The sequence below is a fragment of the Oratosquilla oratoria genome, chromosome 16 (genome assembly GCF_046742065.1).
Source record: "Oratosquilla oratoria isolate Oo_2021 chromosome 16, ASM4674206v1, whole genome shotgun sequence".
Taxonomy (NCBI): Eukaryota; Metazoa; Arthropoda; class Malacostraca; order Stomatopoda; family Squillidae; genus Oratosquilla; species Oratosquilla oratoria.
The window spans coordinates 45,847,431-45,860,031 of record NC_134792.1 but is presented as its reverse complement, the minus strand read 5'-3'; the positions used below and the strand labels follow the sequence as shown (position 1 = coordinate 45,860,031).

General features: G+C 41.2%; 1 protein-coding gene across 1 annotated transcript in view; it reads left to right on the top strand.

The window, feature by feature from the left end:
* Positions 1 to 8,138: 8,138 nt before the first annotated feature.
* The window catches only part of LOC143033953 (battenin-like), an 80,872-nt gene continuing 76,409 nt past the window's right edge, over positions 8,139 to 12,601 (top strand). The window contains exon 1 of the mRNA XM_076199661.1: positions 8,139 to 8,407. The gene's annotated coding sequence lies outside the window, so the exon portion shown is untranslated. The remainder of the gene's footprint in view (positions 8,408 to 12,601) is intronic.

Sequence of the window (12,601 nt, the reverse complement as noted above, 5' to 3'; positions counted from 1 at the left end):
TACATATACACATATATATATATATATATATATATATATATATACATGTGTATATAGATATATATATATATATATATATATATACATATATACATATGTATATATATATATATATATGATATATATATACATATATATATATACATATTCATATACATATATATATATATATATATATATATATATATATATATATATATACTGTACATATACATATTCATATATATGCATTGCATATACAGTATATACATAGACATATATATATACATATCATATATATATATATATATACATATATATATATAATTATATACATATATATATATATACACATATATATATATACATATATATATACATATATTTGAATATTTAGGCAGCAGGTTCTCCTGTAAGCATATTTGGTTAAAAGATATAGCGACTTCTGTATTTATTTTATTCTTGTTGATTCTCTTTACTTTGCGAACTGCAGATTTATGCGTTGAGTTGAGCACAGAAATACTACTGCCAAAAGGCATAGTAAAACACGGTAGAGCGTTCTTAATGTATTCACGGCGTTTCTTACACTTTGTACATTTTCAAGTGATATTGATCACAATAGAAAAAGACATGTTTATATATTGAAAGACTAAGGCTCATGGTGCGGGGTGAGGTCACGTAAAAATGATCAACGGGGAGGAATGCTGGTGGAACTCCGTGGGATGGTGGAACTCTGTGGGATGGTGGAACTACGTGGGGGGGGGTTGGAATTCTATACTGTGGTGGACTTCATAGACGGAATTATGGCAAGGTTTCTAGATTGCAGATTTAATTTTGGAGACCTCTCTTTAATAAGAAGGGACTCGAGAATTTGCGAGCGCTTGGTATCCTGTTCTTGTCTAATTGGACAAGAACAGGATACCAAGTATATATATACATATATACATACATATATGTACATATATATACATATTGCGAACGACTGATGAACAAGTGTGTTACTGAGTGGTCGCCGCGAGATAGGAAGCGTGGAAAAGGGAGACCAGACAGAAGGTGGAGAGACAAGATCGAGAATTTTGCAGGAGTGACGTGGCAGAGGATGGCGCGGTCGTGTGAATCATGGAATGCTATAAAGGAGGTTTTTGTTCATCAGTGGACTCAGGATGGCTGATTTGATTGATTGATTGATTGATACATATATATATATATATATATATATATATATATATATGTATACATATACATATATATACATATACATATATGTATACATATACATATATACATACACACACACACACACACACACACATATATATATATATATATATAAACATATATATATATACATATATATGTATACATATATATATATGTATATATATATGTATATATGTATGTATAACAAATATACTTACATATATATATATGCATATATATATATATATATATACATATATATATATGTATATATATACTATATACAAATGTATATACGTATATATATATATATATATGTATAATATATATATATATATATATATATATATATATAGTGTGCGTGTTTATAAACATAAGAGAGGGATCGAGGGAAGTATTAGAGTGGAATATAATGGAGTGTAGAAGTGAGAGAAGTGGAGGGAGATAGGGAATGGAGTGAACAAATCTTTGCATTTACGCATGTGCGAGGAGGCGAGGGTGGAAGAGGAGTGAGAGGGGAGGAGAGGAGTGAGAGGGGAGGAGAGGGTGGAGGAGTGAGAGGGGAGGAGAGGGTGGGAGAGGAATAAGAAGGGAGGGGAGGAGGTTCTGAAAGAGGGCGGAAGGGTGAGGGAGAGACGTGGAGGTGGGAAGAAGGGGGTGGTGGAGGAGGGAGGGGAGGGGGAGGGGGGAGGAGGGGTGGTAGTGCCCGGCTGGTTGGGCGTTCGGGCAGTAAGGGCTAGGAAGTCAGACATCGCCTGGCCTCCTCCCTGGCAGGTGATCCGGTCCTCTCCCTCCTCCTCTCTCCTCCTCTCTCCTCCTTCCTCCTCCTCCCCCTCGTCCTCCGAAGGGACCCAGGATCTGGTCGGGTCCGTACAAGGGCGGGCGCTTGCTCTTGTGTGCAAGAAGGGTCCAGGATTTATAGTTTATTATTGTATTTGATTTTGTTATATTTCACATCTTTGTATTGTTTTGTGTTTGGTGATCACTGAAGCCGCGCGCTGAAATGGCGGCAAATTTTTGCTGAAAAGAATGAATCTATTCGAGCGACCAGTAGTGATTTTCTAAAACTGTCGGGCAGTTGTTGAAACTGAAAGGGTCGTGTTAGGGATTTTCCCCTAACGCCCTGGATAACTACCTAATGACAATAATAATAATGATTTTGGGTGATCATTCGGTGGTGCTTTGCTGTAGTTCAAATCACTAAAATGGGTCTTAAAGTATTCTTGGTCGGAAGTGATTCGCTAAAATGGTATTAATTCCCTAGCCCTGTTTTTATTTGCATATATATATATATATATATATATATATATATAAATATATATATATATATATATATATATATATATATATATATAATATATATATATATATATATATATATATATATATATATATATATATATATATATATATATATATATATATATATATATATATATATATATATATATATATAATATATATTCATATTCAGGCAAACGTCCGCAAACTTGCTAGTATCTCCCGTTGGCGACTTGCAAAGGGGAAAAAAATTCGGTCCTTTTCCTCTGAAGAAAGATAAAAAAAAAAAAAAAAAAAAATTGAAACTCGTCAAATTCAGTTCATGTTAGCACATTTTCTATTTATTCAAGACGACTGTTTCCAGTAACTCGACACCTTTTCTTCGTAGGTTTTTGGTCTCATCTCTTAGGCGAAAATCTAGCTGCCCGTGTATCGCTTCGAAAGATTAAACAACGCAAATTTAGGTCTAAGAAGGAAAAAGGCAAGGACTATTTTCCCAGCATAGTGGTTAGCGAATGGAATAGACTTAGTAATCATGTAGTTAGCGCTGAAACTGTTGTTTTAAGAAAAGATTACATAACTTTATGGATAGGGATCATCGTTGGTAAGGGACATGGAAGTGTCTAGTGTAGGCCTTATGGTCTCTTGCAGTCTACTCCATTCCTATGTTCTTATGTTCAATTACTTGATATTTGTTCTCTTTCATTGTCTCCGACAGAGCGAGTATTATTAGTGAAATCAATAGTGCGGATAGTTCTATTGAAAAACAATCTTGATCACTGGATGATGCTTCTTTTGATAAGATGTGCGGCTCGAGAGAAACAAGTCCGGGTTTTTGTTTTGATGTTTATCCTCGAACTTTCTTTCGTTGTGATTCGAGCGCGCTTTTCATTGTAGAGTATCTCGGATGATCCAGAAACGTGGATGTTCTATGCACAAAAGATTGATTAAGAATGGACAACTTTTTCGCTCGTGAAGAAAAATAATCTTCTGCTTTTCCGACCATGAGTTGAAAGAATCAACGACTTTTCCGACCGTGAGAAGAAAGAATAGATGATTTTTTTCGTCTGTAAGAAAAAACAGTCGACGATTTTTTTTTTCGCTTGCGGGAGAAAGAAAATAGAAAAAGTTTTCATTTGTGGGAATAAATCTTGTTATCCGCGAGAATAGATAAAAATCTACGACATTTCGCTCGTGAAGAATTAGAATCGACGGCTTTTCACCCGCGAGAAGAAAGCAGCGACTTGACGCAAGCGCATCGTAGACCGTCGAGCAACCCGCTGTTCAGTGGCGTTCGCGGAACCTATGATGTGTATTAGTGTCACGCTATCTTCCACGGGGACCGATCATGTTGTGTACCTGCTCATTGTTCCCCATCTCACGGCGACATGGAGCCTCGTGAGGCACTTCTTCAGGACGACGCTCAATGTCCCTGTGGCGGGTCATCCTTTGGACGTCATCGCGTACCACGTGTTACCAGAGGGCGTCACGTACCGTCACACGGCGCCACGTGGTCTCTTGGATGGATGTGACGTAACGTGTCACTCAGACACTGTGGGGAGGTGAGGTGGCACTGTGTGGTGTAGTGCTTCACTGAACAACATCGAGTGCCAAGCAGGTAGGCTTATGGTGGCACCAGGTGCCTCTATAAGTCTCGTCACCCTGTATGTAAACACGCAAATGCCAAACTCTGACCTACAAAGGTTCATTTCGTCTTCGGCTCCTTCCCGTCATCGTGTAACGCTCGCCAAGTGTCTCCCCTTCCACACTCCACCCCTCCTCCTCCTCCTCCTCCACAGCTTGACGATGGCATAGACATTCCAGATCCAGGTTTTATATGCTGACTAAGTGCCCCCCCCCAACTCCTTCTCCATTGCCCAACGAAGGTACGGGTATTCCAGGTCTGTAAAACTTCGGAATGGTGCAGATATAGTCCCAGATTTTATGTGCTCACTAAGTGCCCCCCCACCTCCTTTCACTGCCTGGGAAAGGTTCTCGATTTCGAAACGAGGATTTACTTACGAGAGTATCAAGTTGAGACGATAAACTTAGATAGTGACTTGCTTCACCACAAAGTTGTTTGACCAACACACGGGCCGGACCGGGTCCAAAATCCCAACAAGATATAAAACTATTCTAGAATAAATAGGATAGTCATGTTGAATTTTCTGCTCATGTTAGAAAAATGTAAACATGAGCTATGAATATTTGAAGTACTATAAGTTGTCTATAACATTTGTAAACAAGTTCTCCCCCACAAAGAGCTGTGCCAAAGTTTCGCAAAAAAAAAAAAATAATAATAATAATAATAAATAAATAAATAAATAAAATAAATAAAATAAAAAAAGACAACCTGAGGCGGGTTGTCCCTGTTTGCCCTCTCTTGGTCTGATTGTGTATCTAAGTTGTCCTCTCTCATCTGAAGATGCAATACACAAAAGAGTTTTATGCCGTGGCTGAGCTCGTCTGTCTTCGTCTGAAGATGCAATACACAATTCCTTTTATTTTGGCACGTGCTTGTATGTGCCTACTTGATTGTTATTTTTTTATTCATTTATTCGATTATCTATCTATTCATTCATTTATGTACTTATTTACTTATTCATTTGTTTATTCGTTTACCTATTTACTTATAAGTTTATCTATCAATTCATTTTTTACTTGTTTCCTTCTCTGTTCATTCAATTATTTGTTTATCTGTTTATTTGATTATCGTTCTATGCGCGCGCAATTGTATATTTTCGCTTTGTTGAGTAAAGGACGAGACGAATCCTTTAGACATGCAAAGGATTCAAAACACGGGCTTCTGTTGGCACACGCGCATACACATCCTCGGCATTATCTAGGCTGGAGCATGTGCCAAGACTAGGCCTCCACCTCTAGTGCGTAGTTTATCTATTATCTTTTTGTTTTTGTTTTCATATGCTTTTTTTCCGCTGTCAGTGTCGAGGACAGGACCATGACTATGCATTTCGCAAGGGAAGAGCGGAAGGGAGGAAGGGGGGCGGGGGGGAAGACGGAAGGTGGGAATACTGTTGCAAGACCTTTGGTGCCAGGATGTATTTTTACAATGGTTTTGGTGTCCGGACCTCTGAGGCTCTTCAAGTGCCTCATGATAGCGAACAAATCGAGAGTAAAAGACGAGAGATATTTGAACCTTGTATATGTGTGCACAAACGTTCATACGTACAGACGCAAGCACACGCACACGAGTACAGGACTACGCACGCACACACGCACACGAACACACGCACACACACACACACACACACACACACACACACACACACACACACACACACACACACACACACACACACACACACACACACACACACACACACACACACACACACACGGCGGTCCGGGTTCGAATCCCGCCCAAGGCTGAAATAATTTCAGTATCGCTGTGCTAGGTGTCGTTACTCCGACTTTCGTGGGCGGGAAGTTGGGGATGTGTGTGCGTGTAAATCCACAGCATTACCCATAGATCGGTCATACATGAGCTCTGAGCTCTCTTTCGGGAGGGAAATAGCTGTCCATCAAAGGTCAAACACGTGATGCAATACCATGGTGAATCACACACACACACACACACACACACACACACACACACACACACACACACACACACACACACACACACACACACACACACACACACACACACACACACACACACACACACACACACACACACACACACACACACACACACACACACACACACACACACACACACACACACACACACACACACACACACACACACACACACACACACACACACACACACACACACACATGCACACACACACAATCACATATATACATACATATTGGATACTCATTCTGAGTGCACGTGATTCCTTTTATTTAGAGCCTCGACAAGTGACTCATCGAAGGAGACGAAGCCAGCAACTATCCGGAATGTCATAGTCAGCAGAACCATCCTCTGGGTAGCAAGGAGGCTGAGTGAAATCGCCTGGCGGCAGCCAGAAGGATGGCAAAAGAACCGTTCCTTGAAGGACAGTCGTGGTGTGGGTTTCAGCTTTTCGGGAGTCGGCACCGGCGCGGTACCTCTCTCGGAATGAATGCGATCGACAGCCCCGCCTGAACCAAACGGGGTCCCAGTCAACTCAAAATTCGTTTCGTACCGGGTCAAAAAAAAAAAAAATCGCAACCCTCCTAAATGCCACTCCCTTGCCCACAGTGCCCTACTTTCTAGATCATCCAAAGTTCTAGACCCTCTATAGCCCCCTTGCCACCGAGAGGGTGCCACGAGGACAAATGGAATACCCTTGTGGTATTTAACATCAAAGGAAAAGTGCCACCCGCTACGGATGGGTATATTCGAGATGATATGTAACACCTTCGATACTGAGGGTGGTGGTGGGTAGGGGTGCCATGGAGATGAATAAAATCGCTTGGCGACAGCTGGAACAAAAATAGCGCCACTCATACGAAAGTGGTTAGGCCAGAGTCCCGCCCTTCGGCTGCATGAAATAGCCTGCTCTTAGCTACAATACAACATAAAGACCCTTTCGCTGTGCTGTAGGAGGAGGGTGTCTGAGTGTTGTGTCATACAGGACGGTGGTACTGGTCCTTCCTCTGTCAGTGCCAAGGTCAAGTCTTGTCTACAGAGACCTAAAGACGAGTACTTGGTTGTCTGAGGGTCATTGGCACCAGGGAAGGCTTACGAGTGCCAACCTTTGGTGTCGGGTGCCAAGGAAAGAGCCGCACGAGGAATTTGTCCGCCTCTGTGTGACACAAGGGAGGAATCCCTGATCGGTCCTTGTTTTTTGTTATCTACATATTTGTTTGTTCATTTGATTATACATTAGTTTATTTTGTCTGTCTATGCATTCATTTACCTATTTGTTAATTCATCTATTTATATTTCCTTGTTCATTTGCCTCGTTGATCTTCGATCTGTTAAATTGTTCATTTCCTTGTAGGTTGTTATCCATATATTGGTTTGTTTATATATCTACGTATTCATTTATCTTGTCCATCTATTCATTCATTGATTTACTTTATTCATTCATGCTAATAATTTTCTATCTATTTATATACTGTATGGTATACAGTATATCTATTAATATATTAATTTTTATTTATCCATTTATTCGTTCATTTACTGCAGCAGTATATCTCTTAATTTCAATGGTTCAATCTTTGGCAAGCGTGGGCGCGCTTGTGTGTGGGCATTTGTGTGTAAGTGTGCGATTGTGTGCGTGAATGCACGTGCAAAAGTGTGTTTGCGTGTGCTTCAGAATGATTGCATATGCACTATGCCTCTGCCTGTGTCTGTGTCTGCGACTGCGTTACGGAGTGCTTCGATGTCTCTGTCACTGTACCAGGGACTGTCAAGTAAAAACATCGTTTGACCGTGTCAGTGATCGCATTAATCGCGAACTCGCCGTGCGACCGAAGTCTGTTAACTTTGGCCAGTACCGACGAAAAGAGATGAAATATTATGTTTCCTCACAGAGAGATGTATACCTAACCGTGTGCAAATTTGATCTCACCAGGACAACAAAACCCGACTGTCGTAGAGAGGCAAAGCAGACACCTTCTTCGTGAGAAAGCCAGGAGGCCGTAGAGTGAGACCTCAACAACAATGTCCTCTAGTGGTGGTCGTAACATCGGCGCCACACACCAAGACTAGTGCGAGGACGCCTCCTCCTCCTTCTCCTCCTCTTCCTCTTCCTCTTCCTCCTGCTCTTCCTCGTGTCCTTCCTTATTGGATACCAGTGGCATCGACTTGACCCCGCATCCTTCTGCGTCATGACGACGACGCCGCCGCGGGAACGCCAACCGCCGAAGACCGGCGGGTAAGAAGACCTCGAGTAACTTCGATCAGGTTCCTCCTGTGTCAGTAGACCCACGGAGTGCTGAGCCTCTGAAGTAGAGTCGAAGGGAACACGTCCACATCACGGCACGGGTGAGTGTTGCAGATTTGTCATTTTGGGACGACTTTCCAGAGGGCATGGGGGTGGGGGTGATTGTGGGGGGGGGAGCACGGTGTTTAAGGGACGGGAGCTGGTTTCTCTAAGAAATGAACTGGGTCAGGTGGGTACTCGTACAGTTGCTCGCATTAGTTCTATTGCACCATGAGAATACAATCTGTCGATTCTGCATGAAAAAGGGAAATAATATTGCAAGACAACTCGTTCGTCTAAGCATTTGTTTTAATTCAGTAGTGGGGACACGACTTTTGAGAGTAGGTAAAGAGTAGGAAACGTACTTTTGAGAGTAATTCAAGAGTGGTGAGTGAACTTTTGAGAGCGACTCTTATATAATATAAGAAAAACATTCCGAACAGTGATCGACCAACAACTCCTTTAGTAGTCCCCAAAACTGTCCTTGCCTCACTGAGGGCCGGAGGCCTCTCTTGGACTGAATAACATCGTCTGGTGCCAGTTCAAAGAGCCCTCTCAAGTGACAAGAGTTTAGAATTAGGGTCCCCTGCAGAACCACCGGGCTATCCCGTGGGTGACGATACAGCCTCTGTGCCTCGTCTTTGAGTAGTACTGAGCCTCAAAACGATTGACCCCCATAGTCACGATTATATGTTTTTTATCTAAACCGGTTAAAACCGCCTGATGAGAGACAGAAAAAAAGTGTGGCAAGTTTGATATTCATCCATTTATTGTTGATCGAAGCGGCTTTACTAAAAGTTTTAATCTGAATGAAATCGTCTGAAGTCAGATTCGTCAGTTGTCTATATCTGAATTAATGAACTCCCTTCTCTCGTGAAATTGAAAATATCTTCTGAGATGTAAACGGGCAGACATTGGGTCTTCGTTGTATATGGTGTGGTTTAACTCTCCTTCACCTATTATAAGAGGTGAAAGAGTCCTTGTTGTAGATACATATATATGTATTGTATGCTAAAACACACACACACAAACTCTCTCTCTCTCTCTCTCTCTCTCTCTCTCTCTCTCTCTCTCTCTCTCTCTCTCTCTCTCTCTCTCTCTCTCTCTCTCTCTCTCTCTCTCTCTCTCTTTCTCTCTTTCTCTCTCTCTTTCTCTTTCTCTCTTCTCTTTCTTTCTTTCTCTTTCTCTCTTTCTCTTTCTCCCTCTCCCTCTCCCTCTCCCTCTCCCTCTCCCTCTCCCTCTCCCTCTCCCTCTCCCTCTCCCTCTCCCTCTCCCTCTCCCTCTCCCTCTCCCTCTCCCTCTCCCTCTCCCTCTCCCTCTCCCTCTCTCCTCCCTTCCCTACCTGCCTCGAGCTTTTTCTTTTTCCTATTTTTTTCTTCACAGCTGCATGACCGCACTTTTTTTTGTATACTCTAACCCTCCATTTACCTAGTTTCCTGAAATCCACTTCTTGCTCACTTAGAGACAAGTAGAATAATTCTTAAACCCGTTTGCTGCGAGGCGTCTTACTAAACTAGCACGCTTCTGCTCCGGATTTTCTTGACTTGGTTGCGTGCACTGCTGGTCAGTCAGTCAATCTTCGGCAGCTCCCTCCAAGTCCGTCCATCCTGAAGACCTGCCATCATGTGCCTGGCCAAATTTGGAACGATCCGCACCCCTTAAGGGACGAACCCATTCCCTCGCCCTGACGATGCTTCGTTGACCTTAATATGACTGTTTCTTTTCCCAATGCTGCTGGAACGTGAGATGAGCACGTCAGGAGTCTTTCAGATGCAACATATGTTGTCATCATCTTTGACCTCTGTGCACGGACGTCTAGGGCCGCAAACTTGAACGAATTGGTACAGCGTATCCAAAGTACGCGCTAACTTTCCCTGGTTAATTAACTCGTCTGGGTCAAATCCCTAACCCTTCCTGGATTAACCACTCAACCAAGATGAACTGCACAGACTTGTTACCGGGCTGGAGGAGGAGGGGGAGCTCTGGTAGCTTCAGCAGTGCGAACTACCTCTCCCAGTTCCAACTACGGCCAATACATTAAGCTCTTTGACCCCTGTACCTCATCACACCCCTGAAGACTGTCCAAGAACTAAAGACCGAAACGTCGGGCATTAAACCTCCCACTTTCAGTCTGGTGTTTACGCTTCTCCCCTTCAATATATATATATATATATATATATATATATAATATGTATATATATATACGTGTATATATGTACATGTAGATATGTATGTATATATATATATATATATATATATATACATATATAGATATATATATATACATATATATATATATATATATATACATATATATATATATATACGTGTATATATGTAAATGTAGATATGTATGTATATATATATATATATATACATATATATATATATACATTTTTATATATATATATATATACATATATATATATATATGTATATATACGGTATATGTGATAGTTTTTATGACAGTCGCATGTAGGATTCGAACCTACTGGTGCTTCAGCCATCAGTAAAGTAACCTTACAGTGCCTTAACCCTTTCCTCCACCGAGGCTACAAAAGTCTCGTAATCCGGAATCCCTGTGATTCCCGAGGATAGGAAAGATCACTAATCTGCGACCCCAATTCCTGTTTTAAACAAGACCCGAGCCCTCTCGTGGGGGGGGGGGAGGTAAGGAAAGGAATAAATCCCTTTTATGCTTCGCCATTGTAACAGAGAGGAATTTGCTAGTGGCAGCGACATTCATCTGAATTTTTATGACAGTCGCATGTATGATTTGAACCTACTGCTTCAGCCATCGGTAATATAACTTTACAGTGCCTTAACCCTCTCCACCACCGAGGCTACAAAAGTTCTATAGCCCAGATTATCTCCGATTCCCGAGGTGGAGGAAAGGGTTAAGGCACTGTAAGGTTATGGGTTATCATACCGTTTGCTGAAGCAGTAGGTCCGAATCCTACATGCAACTGTCTTACAAATGATCAGATTATATATATATATATATATATATATATATATATATATATATATATATATATATATTTGTATGTATGTATGTATGTATATTTCACAAATCAGGGTTTTTTAATGTTTAGGCATGACGCATACAGCATGTGTGCGTATATAGATACGTGCACATATACGCATATGCATACATACTTGTATACATGCACACATGTATACCAACATTTATACATACATGCATCAAATCAAATGAGCCATCCTGAGTCCACTGCTGAACAAAGGCCTCCTTCATAGCATTCCATGATTCACACGACCGTGCCACCCTCTGCCACGTCACTCCCGCAAACCTCTCGATCTCGTCTCTCCACCTTCTGTCTGGTCTCCCTCTTCCACGCTTCCTATCTCGCGGCGTCCATTCAGTAACACACTTGCTCCATCGCTCATCAGTCGTTCGCACCAACTTACCTGCCCAATTCCACTTCCTCTCTTTTACTGCTTCCACAATATCTTTCACTCTAGTCTGCTCTCTCACCCAACTTGCTCTCTTTCGGTCTCTCAGTGTTATTCCCATCATTGATCTCTCCATTCTCCTCTGTGCAGTCCTTAGCTTTGTTTCCATCGCCCTCGTCTCCTGTCGGCATGCTCCGCCTTTGTAATCCTTTGTAATCCGTAGATTATTGCTGGTAGAATGCATTGGTTGTAAACTTTACGTTTCATATATATATATATATATATATATATATATATATATATATATTATGCATACGAACACACATACGTGCATGCGTACACATATACGTGCATACCTACACACATACGTGCATACCTACACACATGCATACATACATGCATACATAAATGCATAGGTGCATACATACGTGAATATATACGTGGAGAAATACATACGTCCATACATACATACGTGCATACATCCATACATCCATACATGAATACATCCATACATGCATACAACCATGCGTGTAAACGTACATGCGTAGGCTCATACGCGTGTATAAGATTAACAACTTGTCTGAAAGCTGTTTTGTTCGATTAACCATGACATTTTATTTGATAGAAACTAAGATAACCTAACCTCACCTATTTAACCACAGCTACCTACCTAACCTAGCCTAACCTAATCTGCCTACCCGAATCTGCCTAACATAATTTGCCTAATCATACCTACTTAAGTTAACCTATTTTAGCTCATCTACTGGTTTTATTCTACCTTACCTAACATGCCTGACCCAATCTATTTGACCAAGTTTCCCTAACCTAGCCTACTTAGTCTA